At 36.6% G+C, this 15,038-nt stretch overlaps 1 long non-coding RNA gene across 1 annotated transcript in view; it reads left to right on the top strand.

Annotated features, from left to right (window-relative positions):
* The first annotated feature begins 3,445 nt into the window (after positions 1-3,445).
* Positions 3,446-15,038, top strand: part of LOC135223250 (uncharacterized) — a 110,964-nt gene continuing 99,371 nt past the window's right edge. The window contains exon 1 of the long non-coding RNA XR_010316440.1: positions 3,446-3,618. This is a non-coding gene — a long non-coding RNA (uncharacterized LOC135223250). The remainder of the gene's footprint in view (positions 3,619-15,038) is intronic.

The following is a 15,038-nucleotide window of genomic DNA, read 5'->3' as shown; positions in this document are numbered from 1 at the left end:
TTATTTAAGCGCCTTTTTATTATTATTATTACCGATTTTCTCCAATTGGTCTAAAACCTTTATGGAAGGGCCTCCCTTTCTCTTGCACTACTTAAGGACCTTGTAAACTTATAATATATATATATTATATATATATATATATATATATATATATATACGTATATATATATATATATATATATATATATAATATATATATTTGTCTACGATTTTGGTAATATAAACTACGTCACTGTTTCGATAACTTTTACTAATGGCAAGCGAGTTTCTATTTCATACAGCCACGAAAAAAAAATCCAGAAGATGAAATTCGGACATTTTCTTTTATACGAACAATTTCTGAACTTTATAGCTGAAATAAGCAAGAAACAATGCCCGTTTGTATTATGAAAACAGAGTAAAACTGGTGTTCAATAACACTACTGCCACTACTGTTAATGAAAATGGAAGCAATATAATTCCCGTATGATTTATACGAGTATTTTCGTATAATGGCATTTTATGTTTTAGACTCTCGTGATCCCCATTACAGGATGTCTGAATATTACTTCAGGCTGAAGGTGCTACAAAAGTCAAAACGTAACTGACACTTAAAAAAAAAAAAAAAATCCTCTTAAACCGATTTGTTCAAATTCAAGTTTGCTCTGCGGTAAAATGATGCGTTTATATAATAATAATAATTAGAACCAGAAAAATTTTATTTTAGTAATTTGAAATGCAACTATTAAATATAATAAAGTTATAGTTTGGTTATTAAAATAAATGAAAATTTGAAATTTAAGTATTACACATTTTGGTAAGATATTTGTTCCTGCTTGTTTGAAATAAGTTTGTTGATATTTGGCTCCAATGACGTTACTACAAGACGGAGAACTGTTGTTATTTGGAGCGGAGATAAAAATATTATTGCTAAATCGCTCTAAAATGTGAAATCTAGCAATAAAAATGCTAAATTGGCAACACTAGGCTCTCTGTCTTCTGTGCAATTTTTGTATCAAGGTTGCCTGAAAAGGATTAAGAAAACATAAAAATTGAAATAATGTCCCAGTTTTTTTGGCGACCGCTGTTCTAGAAGGTTAATATTCGTTAAAAGCCTGGAGGGACAACCAGAAACCTTTTAATACTTTGGGGTGACGATCAATCTTAAAAAGTTTCTCATTGCTCTGCTAAAACTACTGTAGCGTCTCGTTACGTCTAGTCCAAAAGGTTCTCGATCATTCAAACTACTGCTTTTAGGGTGTTAATTCCGGCTTGAAACAGACATTTCATCAGTGATCGAAGGAGTAATAGGCCATGTTATCATAGCCAGTTTCACATAAGATATTGATACCTGATTTGAAATGGCGTTAGTGATAAAAAAAATTATTGCTGCGCAAACAAAACAGCCCTATTTCCAACAAAGACAACAAGATATGTCTCCTAAGATATAAATACCACCAAAATTTCAGGTCATTAAGAATTAAAACTTCAATCTACAGCCGCAAGCAATCTCTAGGCCTACCTTCAGCAACACGAAACAGTATACTTAAAATGAATTATCTAATACCAATGAATGCATGACTATATTATACATAAGCACCAGAAACTAGATATGAAATATAAATGAAATATATTGATGGGCTTTGAGACAATTAAAACACCGCAAATCCCCATTGTTTAAATGAGTGAGATAAGTCCTTATGTAACTAACATTTCAACACATTGTTAACTCAACCTTTTTCTCACGAAAGTTACATGTCCCGAACTGGTCACCTAAGCTTCATCTAGTTTTATTGACTTTTTGAGATATGCCAATATAGACACATAAATGGTGTGAAAAATATAACATCTATGCAAGTTTCTTTGGCAAAGGGTTTTCTTATTTTATATAGGCCTAAAAGTAGGTTAATTCATATTATGGGTCTTGTCAGGCTTGGTCGCACCCACTAAACAGGTACATTTTCTTCCTTCAGACGAGTAAAATTGAATATTGTCCACTTCCAAAATATATTCATCAATGTGAATATTATGCCGGAAGGGCAGCTGCCAGCTTTTCTTAGATATGGCTATATGACGGCATCTTATACGACATAGGTCTAGCCTGTTAATCAAAATTAGTTCCCGTTGTACAGCATAGCTGGTCATGAAAGGAAAACTTCGTTCCTTGAATGTTATACAGTATACTTACACTATAATAAGTCAATCATGCATGCTTCAATATTCTGCTCTGACTTAAATTACCGTCAGAAGAGAACATTTTAAGAGACAAAATAAGGTTCTAGTCTGACTATGACGGAAAAAGTCTACTCCGAAACAGAGCCGTTACGTTCAAAGCCGGCTGTCTGGCACAACCACGACATACAAAAGTTGGGTTCAACCAGTCAGGTAGGTCAAGGTTTCCACGCCGATTTGGAATTAATCAGGTCAATAAAACTTATAATCCATTCCGTAATTAGTTCTCCGCAAGTATTGCATACTGCTTAGGTCGCATAGGCGCAAGGGCTTACCAATTAACGGGGCTCAATAACTTTCCCACTCAGAAGGTTACTCGGGACTTCTGTTCCTAAGATGAAGCTGGGAAAAATGTATAAAGAGAAAATGGAAGGTTTACAGTAAGTTATAGTGAAGCCTTCTGTATCAAACTTACCTTATTAGTCACCCTCCTGTAAAGTCTTGGTCAAGCATATGGACCAAATCCAGATTCGCCATGATGGTGATTCTCTTTTGAATGGCGATGGACGATTATTTTCATTCACATTCTTTCAGCAATGAAACTTTCAGCTTTAATTACTTCCGAGTCCCAGGGCCCTCTTCATTGCTCATTTTTCAAGAGCCCGATGGATTCACCAAACTCCAGATCTCGGAGTGAGGAGCCATCTACGCGAAGAAATCCAACGGTAATTGTGAAACCAGACTCACTGATTTAAGCTCGCTTTATTTCGTGCAGGCTGCTAATCGGTTAACAAAGTGATGTAAAACAACTTTTTACAGGATTGCTGACCCGAGGCAACTAATGCAAGTCAGCTGAAGAGTTTAAGTCACAGTTCAAGGCGAACTGAACTGGGCACCACGAGGGAAAGAAGCACTTAACGTAAGTAAACAAGAACTTACAAAGGGTACGATGGGGAAATTTGGAACTTCCCGGTCTGTTGATAATAATAATAATAATGATAAATATATTTTGGTAGAAGACCCTCTTTTAGACAAATGCTGTTAAAAGGAATGGCAGAATTAAGGGAGTTGCTTATATATATTGTTTTTCCTATTTTTCTTACAATTCGCTTCTCAGGGTCAGCGATGTTTCTGAGTAACTGCCCAATATTCATATTGGGAATTTCTAAAAAAATAGCCTTTTTAGGAATGATAATTATAATAATAAGTTAATATTTTTAGTATTATTACTATTATTGAAGTAGGAGGTAAAGCCAAGCAGTCATTCAGATATTCTCCCTTGCAGAAAAAGAAACTCGAAGAAAAATGCGAAGCAGCGGAATGCGCAAGCCTCTAGTCTCTTGCTTCTTGTTCACGTTACCTCTGATCGCAGTGGCCGTTTATCTTGCTCCACGTTTGTGGTGTATGAATTAACGTGTTTGATAAAAAATAGATCGAATCTACCTTCCGAAATTTATTGTTTCAAAGGTAAGTTAACTTATTTCGTCATTCGTTTTTACATACGGGAATAAGTATGAAGTTTGACAGTAATGGAGATGTAAGGTTAAAGGTATTTCAGGTTTAGTAATTGATGACTGTGGACAAGAATATTCTATTTTTTTTTTATTTAGGGTACCATAGGTCTAAGGAATAGCCTAGGGGGAAACACCGCCTTGGATCCATCGTCATACCATTCAATGTAGTTCAAGTGCAATTTGGAGTGAATTAAGACCAAAAGGTGTATAATTACAATCAAATGAGCACTGCGGAGTTTCAGTTGTGATGGCAGTAAGGATAAAACCACCGATTACAAGGTAAAAATGAATTTCAGTCCAAACCATGACCCAAGGAATAAGAAGTTTCATACTTTCACTAATATAGGCGACAAAATATTTTATTGTGCTAATTACAACTGCAATCTTGAGTAAGATCAATAAACGTGAAATCCATGCCGGTTACGAATGGCACCTTAGTCGGTCGACGCCATATTGGATTTAAAAACTGCCTGGAAAACATATTTTACGAAGACCTCACATGCTTATTTTAGTTTGTATGGCGCTTTCATATATCACATTGTGTTGACGAAACTTCAATCTTTTGATTGGTATGCTTAAAGATGTAATTGTATTTTTGTTTCACCAATTAAATATCGAGTGAATAAGGCTGATCCACCTAAGTACGATGGATCCAAGGCGGTGTCTCCCACTATTTTGAATAATAAAAGTTAGTAAGTATATTGCTACTGTTTTTGAATTATGCCTATACTATGTATTCCAGTCGGGTATATATACAGGCTAAGTTATAAGGTTACCTAGCCTAATAGGCTTACATAGAAATATACGAACTGGATATTGGTACGGCAGCCGTATCCCTGATTGCGATATTGGTACGGCAGCGAATTGCGCATGCGCGAACCCTTGTTGACCGCGGCCGCCTCAGGCAGCATATCAGTGACAGCAAGAAAATGACGACCTAACAACGTGAACCGTGTACTAATATATCAGTGTTCGCTGAAAAAGATATTTTCAGGTTTCAACAAGCTGAAAAAGGCAATAGACGTTTACGAAGAGTCAAACTTACAGAAATTGTATATCCGTAGGTCACGAACGATCGAATCGACCCTGAAAAGAGCTCCGAAGAGGAGATTCAAAGAAGATTTGAAGCTTAGTGCGTCCAATATGGAAAACATACTGTTAATATACACCAGATTTGAATGATTACTTACGATTGATTAGGCTTACCACAGGATCGACTTTGTAGTTTTCCTTACTACCATGAATACAGCAGAGCACGATTTCTGTGTACTTCAAGTCTTCTTTGAATCTCCTCTTCGGAGCTCTTTCTCAGGGCCGATTCGATCGTTCGTGACCTACGAATACTTTACAATTTCTCGAAGTTTGACTCTTTGTAGACGTCTACTGCCTTTTTCAGCTCGTTGAAACCTGAAAACATCTGTTTTTCGGGGAAAACTGATGCATTATTACAACGGTTCAGAGGAGATTCAGAGAAAATGTGAAGCACACAGATAGATTAGTTGAGTTTTATTTTTCATGTATATAGTCAAAATCTAAGTATGTTTAAATATTATTGTGATTTTTTATATTTTCATTTACTGTCAAAATGTTTTGGTGATGAAAGTATGGTGCTTCACTTTGACATTTGGAATTGAACATGTTCAGCGAAACAATTCAGTTCGACTATTATTACTACTGTCGCTGATCTTCTAATGCCCTACCTATAGCTCTTCAGTGTACAGCAACTGCTACATGATTAGCAAACTGCCATACCCACAGCAAGTCAATAGCGCAATACGGCCCCACTGACAGAATCTGACGTACCCCCACTACACTATGTTATTTGTACTGCAGGAAGTCTGAAATTGACGCATGCGCAATTCATTGACGTACCAATATCCTGTGCCTAGAATATATTTGCACAAGTTCTCTTTTGCACGATGCCAGGTTGTGGGTTAGGCTCCTGTAGATGGGGGCCTAGCCACTCTGGCCAGGTTTGGGCATGGTGCCCAAGGATAGGTTGGGTTAAGGGAAGGGAAGGTTAGGTCAGTATACTTTATCAAGGGTGATTAATGTTCTCGACTGCCAGGCTTATGAATGTAACAAAGATTGATGCAAAGAGCCAAGGCTTTAGTTATAAATATTGCTGGAGTAATTATATCACACGAATGAAATATTTACTGGATTATAATAATAATAATAATATGCTTTATTTAAGCTCAGGGCCCATATACATGGAATATACAAAATACAGGCAGTAACATACACAATCAAGTTACATGAGACAACATGATAAAAAACAAAGATCGTGTTCATGAGGATTATGATGTATTTATTATTAGAATCAAATAGTGTAGGCTGTAGGGTAAATACTCGAATGGGCTCCTGGCGACCACCTTACTCATTACTCTTTTCTTCACACATATGCCTGTCAATAAGGCACAGAGTGCCAGTCGTTTTCTGTTCTTCTGGCTATGAGCCATGCTGCAATTGTCATACTGTGCACACCACCACACAGAGGCTTTATTTGTCCAGCCAGACACTGTCGTTTGGACAGCAGACTGTGTTTGTTCACAGATTTTGTCTGTCAAACGGACCAAGTCTCCCAGACAGTCTGATCATGTGGACAGGGCTTTGATATTAAGCTGGCTGAGACAAGTGGAAATAGACCTGATGTGAGCAACTCTTTACAGTTTTACCTGTATGTTAACACGGGACATTTATAAGAGATTAAGTTTGTAAACAAATGAAGCATATCTGGCACTTGCGCAGTAAGCTGGTGGGCAAAAGCAAACATGGGCAGAAGACGCTGTCACCTAATTTTACTTTGCTAAGTGTTTTGTGCACATTGTGCATGTATTACAGGGTAAGGTTTCTTTCTTGCTTAATACATTGTATATGTAATCTCGTCCAGTGCTGTATTAATTTCTCAAAATGTGAAAAAAAATATTCTCAAAGTTGCTTATGTTCTAAGTGTTTCAGTCTTAACTTCACTTACCATGAGAGAAAAAACATTTCATGGCAACAGTAAACATTTAAATGAAAATAGATACTACCTATTTTGCTTTCCATAAAGGTTTAGAATCCAGTAGCTTCAAACAACTTTCACATGAGGGCAAGCTGTCTGTGTTACTACATTCTTAATAGTGGAAGGGTCTGAAATTCATATGTCCTTTATCTCGATCCATTTTCTGTGAATCCCAACGTTGCTCCTGTGAAGTCTATCGTTATTTTTTACTCTGAAACATGGAATTATGATTTTATGTAGTTATTGTTGGTATATAGGTTAAAATAAATCATAAATAAATAAGTAGGAATATGGTGGAATGAATAGTAACGTTTTCAATTTTCTATGTAGTGAAACCCCGTGCATTTTGAGCAGTCTTCCGAAACGATGTCAACGAAAATGTGTAAATCTGAATATATCAATACACAAATGCTTTTACGCTCTAATAATTTGCATAAGATGATATTATTTCATAAAGATCAACTGCTAATTGAAAGATAGGAAGAATTAGATACGTATGGGTGAAAACGTATGTTCATGTTGGTAGTGGCGCGAAAATATTGGAACGTCGCTCTCGGCAATGGTTGGCAGACGTTTCAATGGCGGGGCTAGGTTGTGGGTCTATGAACTTGGTACGTAATAATGTTACTTATCTACTGAGCAAGTGCTCTACCTTGTACTCATGAATAATTTGAGCCTGGTTACGAAGTGCTCTGTCTCATTGCTCTCTTTCTTAAGTCTTTTTAACCCCCGCAAGACGCGGTAAATTTGAACGGCGGGTGGTACGTATACGTAGCTAAAATTGATACGCTGATCCGCATGGGTTACGCACAATTCATTATTTGTAGTTTATTGTTAATATCTTCTTTATTACTTACTATTTTCACTTCAAATAAATTGCCAGTTCAAGGCAGAACCTTTCTATATGAAATGGACACCTTTTAAATTGTATTATTCCCTTCTCTATATTTTTTCTAGATTTTCGTTTATTATCCAAAATTTGGTCAATATTCCCAGCGTTAGTGAAGACAAATTTTGTATCCTAATTTCATAAATTACTGCTTGATCAATTTACGTAAACTCATTGCTATAATATTCCAAATTTACTTGTCATTCAGGGGAAAGCAAAAGCAGATGGATATAAAACATTTTCAGAAAATTTTTAGAGTATAATTTATAACTACTCAACACACTGGCACTCAACGCAAAACACCTCTGAACGTATGTGAAATATGCCTTGTTCAGTAACATAGCACAAACAAGCATTGGTATATATATATATATATATATATATATATATATATATATATTATATATATATAAGAACGTGAGTGCATGCACATGTTCATTTATATATCTACATGTGATACAGTATACTAAACAAAAGAAAGGAAAAATTATGTACATCCATAAGTCGGTACTTACTCTTAGTTCTTCTTATGACATGAAGCAAAGCATGCAGCACAAAGCCCAACATCACATTTTTGGCATTCCCAAGTAGAGCGTACTCTGCGTTCATGCCCAGTGACACACATTCTCAGCTTACCTTTGGGCAATTTATGTAACTCATGAACATCTTCAGGAACTGCAATCTCATGTGAAGGTGGCTCAATTCGAGCTTCCCTGCTTGCAGCAATCTCTGCATTGCTCCTTCTTTTGTGTGATGGCCTTTTCGGTCTATAGTCCTCAATCAAAGCCTCAATTATTGAAAGCATGTAGTGCTTTCGTAGCATTCTGTTCTGGGAGCTTGTATGCTTTATGTACAGTATATATATAACTGTTTAGAACAGCAGTCCCAAAAAGAGCAAAGGCCACCTTTGTTGTCCATTTGACTGTACGCCTCTCAGCCAAATACTTGTACAGCTTTGAGTCTTTGAGGTCGACGCCCCCCATACATTTGTTATAATCAATGACAACATTGGGTTTTGTTACCACCTTCCCCCTGCTATTTGTATTGTCAGAATAACCCCCCTTTGATTTTGTTGAAAGAAAAATTGGTTGGTTTTTACCATCCTTGAATGCAACACACAAAAGAGGTCCCTTCCTCCTTTCACACACTTTCCGGTTTGCCAAGGAGGCATTTGCGCAATTCTTTGGAAGCCCCTTCCTACTTTTTCTTACTGTACCAGTAGCAGTAGTTTTCATGTTGTACAGGTCCTGGAATAGCTGGGGAGAGGTAAAATAATTATCAAGTCCTAGATGGTAACCTTGATATAAAAGGTCAGCCTGCCTCATCAAACGCATCACTAAATTGTAAGTGAAACCCTCACCACTCCTATCTTCCTGCCTGACCCCCTTATACACCTCAAAGGAATGAGTATAACCAGTTTCAGTATCACAAAGGCACCACAGCTTGACACCAAACCTTGCATGCCTTTTTTGCGGCATGTACTGTCGAAGATGAGGTGTGCGACCTCTAGAACCTACCATACTTTCATCTATAGCAATGTTTTGCGAGGGATGAAAATGTCTTTTGAAGACATATGCAAAATAATCAATAACTGGTTTGATCTTATAAGGCGGATCATAATCTTGAGAGTCTTGGGCAGGCATTTCTTCATTGTTTGCAAAGTGCAAAAATTTCAAGAGCAGTTTTAACCTGTCTCTGGCAAAATGTTCCAAAAACCAAGTTTGGGAGATTGGTTTATGGCAAGTGTCCCAGTAATGTTTTATCTCTGGTAATCTCACAATTCCCATACTGAGAGCTATGCCAATAAAAGCTCTCATTTCTTTGATGTTAGTGTGCCCATCTGTAATCCAATTATGAACGGCTGATCGTGGATGGCACTGCAAATACTCCCTCTTATTAGATACAAATGAATCACTGTACCTATTTATTTCATTGACTACAGTCTGCATAAAGGAATCAGGAAAAAATAAATTGAAATAAGCAACTGGGGGGGGGGGGGGGCGTCGGCCTGAGGAGAATGCATAGGTCCTGGGGTGGCACTAAATGGCACTGGAATAGGGCCAGCATCCTGACCAATGAGCCACGCCCGCACACCACCTGATGCACATGTATTTGTTTCACTTTCTGAAGATGATCCGTCATCCTCATCACTGTCGCTTTCCATTTCACTATCAGTATCATCGGAATCTGAAAGTTCCTCATCACTTGTTTCATAAAATGGAATGTCAGTGATTTCGTTTGAAACTGAAGGGGACGCCATAACTTTCAACCTAAAATAAATAAGGTAAAAACATTTTGCAACTACTGATATGCGATGAATTTACATAACTTACAGCTCGTATTAACTCCATTTTTTCTATATCTCGTTTTTATCCAATATCAGCATGCAATAATTACGAAAAATAAGAATTATGATAAAGATTATCACTCGAAACCAAGACGCCAACCATGATATCTCAATGTTCATTCAAAAAAATATTAGCTTTTGCTACGAATTCACTTATACGATATACGTAGGAATTATTCCATTACTGGTAATTCCTGTTATCACTTAAAACTTATATTATCATTCTATCATGTCTTTATCCCATATTAACCTGTAATAATTACAAAAATAACGATAAAAGATAATAGTTATCGAGAGCCCGTTACGAAACACTCAAAACCAACGCCGAGACTGAAGTTTTCCCGGAAAATTGCGGAATTTTTGTTTTTTTCCACGTCATAAACCTTTTAACCAATTAAGTAACGGGATTCTGATGATGTCATTGTGATGTAATAACATTTAGCCAATGACACTGAAGTATTGATACGGCATCAGAGAGCACGGTACTGGTGTAAGAAATCTGTCTCTGAAAGTATTGGCGGCGCGCGGTTCAAATCGGGCCACTAAAGTGGCTCAGCGTCGGGAGTTGGAAAGCCAGAAAAGTGGCTCGTCGTCTTTTGGACAGTTAATGGCTGCCAGCCACTTTTTTCTCCTTTTCTTGTCCCTTTCGCCAGGATACTAAACTTCCCTTTCCCCACCCATTCGTGCGCCTTGCAACAACACACGACTGAACTATTGCTTATGAATAAGGCGCTGATTAGCTTGAATGATCAGCGTTCTTCTGATAAGGTAAACGAGGGGTAAAAGCTTTTTGCCCACCAGCAGTGTTATTGTTTGGAAAAATGACATGTTGATGAAGTCACGTTGATGACTACTATGTTATGTTAGGTCTATTAATCAGAACTGTGATTTCATTAGCTTTAGAATACATTTTTAATCTTTCACGAGGCGATGTATCCCACATTCAGGTTCAAGAACGTTAATCCCCGTGAATGCAAGGTTTCTGTCTAGACCAATGCACCTCGCGCGGTACACTGGAGGCATTGCTTAAGATTCTTTGCAGCGTCCCTTCGGCCCCTAGCTGCAACCCCTTTCATTCCTTTCATGTACCTCCATTCTTATTCTCTCTCCTCCATCTTGCTATCAAACCTTTCCTAACACTTGTTTCATATGGAACTGCGAGTTTCTCCTTCTGTTACACTTCAAGCCTTTCTACTCTTGAGTTTCCCTTTAAGCGTTGACTGACCTCATAGGTCCCAGTGCTTGGCCTTTGGCTCTTATAATATAATTCCGATCTATTCCTCGAACGATTTTTTTTGACAGATTTGCGATAAGGTAGATAGCGACTACCTTTAGAGAATGGACTAGAAAGGCTATCCAGTACCTTCTCTTAGTTGACAGACGAACAGATGATATTATTATTATTATTATTATTATTATTATTATTATTATTATTATTATTATTATTATTATTATTATTATTATTATTATTATTATTAGCATTTAATATAACAGAATTACACAATATGCTATGAGGACGAAATTATCTTTGATTTGGATAGAAAAAAAAGTTTCAGATTGGGAAAATACTCTAGGCATAGGTTACAGTGCTCTTGCAAAACTAACAACTTTGTATATTATGATGTTTATAACACACACACACACACAGAGGTTTAGCAGGATGTCGGTCTATATGACAAAACGGGGTGTACCTACAGGTGTGACAGTGCTCTAAGGTCTTTAGACCTAGGTATGCTCACTTGGTGCTACTGTAAGTGGCAGAAAAAGAAGAAAAATCGTCCATATGATACCACCGTAAGGGACGTCTCATCGGTATATCTTCGTAAAATACAAGAACTTATAATGTTTATATTAGGGGAGTAATGGAAATATATTGAAAACCGGTCTGATGACACTTGGAACGACGCCACAAGCCAAGATTCCTAAAAAAAGAAAAAAAAAAGTTCAAATACGTAAAACTAACATTTTTTCCAGCAAAACCTGGATGTAATAGATTTATATTATATCATATTAAAGTAATCTAAGCCATTTATTCGTTCAAAAACGAAGATACAATTGAAGTTCAAAAACCGTACGTCTACTTTTATATATATATATATATATATATATATATATATATATATATATATATATATATATATATAACTAGACATCCGGATTTTGAGCTCCGATTATGTCTTCATTTTTTAAACCTAATAAATGGTTTAGAGGTATAAACCTGTTATATATTGTAAATATATTACATCCAGTTTTCTTTGAGAATAAAGATGTATTTGTGTTACGTATTTGAACTTTTGTGTGTAGCCGGGAATCTTGCCTTGTGGTGTCGTTCAGTGTCCACAGACTGGTTTTCAATATATTTCCATTCTCTTCTCTCTCTCTCTCTCTCTCTCTCTCTCTCTCTCTCTCTCCATTTTTCCTGCTGGCTCTTGATACACAATCTTCACGTGTTACTTGTGATCGTAATATCTAAATATATATATATATCTAATATATATATATATATATATATGTATATATATATATATATATATATATATATATATGTATATATATATATAGATATATATATATATATATATATATATGCTTAAAAAATCACAGTAGACGCACGTGACTTCATTAAATAAGCGTATACCACAGGAAAATGATCGGAAGAAATCTAAGCGCTTTCGTCTTTGCAAAGACATTGTCAAGGAACGAATGAAATACAGTTGGAAAGAAAGTTATTAGGTAAACAAAAAGATCAAGAATACCAGATGGTTAATATATATATATATATATATATATATATATATATATATATATATATAATATATATATATATATATAAAGAGATAGAGAGAGTACAAAGGTTGCAAAGATGGATTTTGTCATTGGTGATGCCGTTAATACATACGGTAAGATTTTTTTTCTCTCAGAATTAATTACCACTCGGGAAATAACTTATTGAAGAATTGGAGACAGAGGATGTATGGCATATAAAATTTTCAGGACACGTTCAGCGCTCAAACGTTTCAGGCAGAATTCCGCCGACTTGTGATTAGCAGCTGCGGGGAAAACCGGTCAGGTGACATTATAAACCGCACCGGTGGAGTCTCGTCATCAATGAAGTGATATTGTTGAACCACTGTGAGTGGTAGCCTATGTATACAAAGCTATCGTCAGGTTAGGGAGTCGTTCTAAGCAGGAGCTGTCATTACTGCGTTTATGCTAATAGAGAATTCGGTCGTTAACCCATTAGATAACTTATTTTTAAGAATAGTGCCAGAAAGGATGGTGGTCCTACAGTCAATTTAAAGCGTTAATGGTTGGGGAACTAATGTTATTAATTAACTGCTGGTTGGCTATATGCATGACAAAATAGCCAACGTCAGTTATGAAAAATTACATAAATATGATTTTTCAGAGGGGGATTGATCAGTCAACTGGAAAAGCAAGGGATACTCCTAAATTTAGCAGGTAGCCCTCTCTCTCTCTCTCTCTCTCTCTCTCTCTCTCTCTCTCTCTCTCTCTCTCTCTCTCTCTCTCTCTCTCAGTAACTTAGACGCAGCTGAATCTGCAATTCGGAAAGTTGCCCTTATAATTTACTTGGACGAAGTCTTCTGTAGAGTCAGTGAAGTATTTTTGTTGGAAACCAGGTATGTGACCACATGTTATGTTCTTGAAGGGCTCGGGTTTGACTCTTGTTTGAATTGGTTGAAATTAATCGTGTAATAGAGACCGTAACTTTATGAACTAAAAGTCTAAACTATTTACGAAATCTTGTTTGAAATTGGCGTTGTCTATTGAAAGTTTGTCTCATTTCTAACACCAGTGTTGTCAAGTCTGTTGTCTCTAATCAATCAATTCATGCTACTGGGTGTCGTTTCTCATTGTCCAAATCGATCCAAGAGCTCAAGTAATATAAAGTTGGCTGAAGTTCACTCGGGCATTCCATTGAGGGGTCAGAGATGTGTATTTCTGGTGATAGAAGTTCACTCTCGACGTGGTTCGGAAGTCACGTAAAGCCGTTGGTCCCGTTGCTGAATAACCACTGGTTCCATGCAACATAAAAACACCATACAAACAGACAACAATATCTTATACTTTCACTGCCAAGTGTCATTGCAACCAGGATGCTGCGTCTTTATGCAGGATAGTGTGTTTGAAATAAAAAATAATCCCGTAAACGACCGAGGAAATCGATGAGTACTTATCAGTATGAACCGAGATTTGATCAGCCTTCTTATTTTTTTTTTTTCGCTTACTGGGGGAGTAAGCCTATAAACTACTGGTTGATGGTGGTGGTGTTATTGTTGTTGTTCTTTTTTGGAGTAGGAAAGCCCTATGAAAAAAGCCTGGAAAGGTTGCAAAAGGTGCTTTGCGTTGAGTTAAATGTACAGGAATTTTAGAATAGGATATTTATAATTTATTTATTAGAATGAAACTGTAGAAAATAAGTAATGTGTGTGTTAAACAGTACAGGACAATTATTTCTAAAAAAAAAAATTAATAGCGTATTTATTTTGATTTTCGTTGGTGAAACCGCGCTATTTGACCGTAGATTTTAGCATGCGCCTCCAAGTAAGCTGGAGGTCGGATCACGCCTTGTTGTATTTTTGTTTTGCATATCCAATTTCGAGCGGTAAATTAAGTCAACTTTGGTAAAATTCTACATGTAATACTGTTAAAATTGTTAGATGTATATTTTCTCTAATAAAAGATATACAAATAAAATAGTTCAAACAATAAATCGTTTCGACTAAAGTCTTCCGGTTAGGACGCTCCTGTTCATTTTTTAAGTTGTTAATGTTTGGCCGATTTGAATCTGGTATGCGCATGTGTTTAGGACATTTTTACCTTTCTGCCTTTTAGTCTTCATTTCTCGAAACCGTTGCCCCTTGTGTCCTAGTTTTCTGCTGAGGATGTGTGATAGATGGCGGTGTGAATTGCCCGACAGAAACGTTTGAAAGATTTATTTCCTGGTGATTTCGAGGAATTTGAGAGACTGGTTTCCAACAGGTGGCAGGTGACTTGACATTTGGCATTTTCGAGTGGAACCCGGCCGCTTGTTAGTGATGAATTAAGGCTATGTGTCGTAAAGTGTTGTCCGGTAGGCCTGCCTCTCTCTTACTCTCTCTCTCTCTC

This window comes from Macrobrachium nipponense, chromosome 8, assembly GCF_015104395.2.
Source record: "Macrobrachium nipponense isolate FS-2020 chromosome 8, ASM1510439v2, whole genome shotgun sequence".
Classification (NCBI taxonomy): Eukaryota; Metazoa; Arthropoda; class Malacostraca; order Decapoda; family Palaemonidae; genus Macrobrachium; species Macrobrachium nipponense.
Note: the sequence above shows the minus strand (reverse complement) of the source record. Positions and strands in the feature narration are given on the sequence as shown.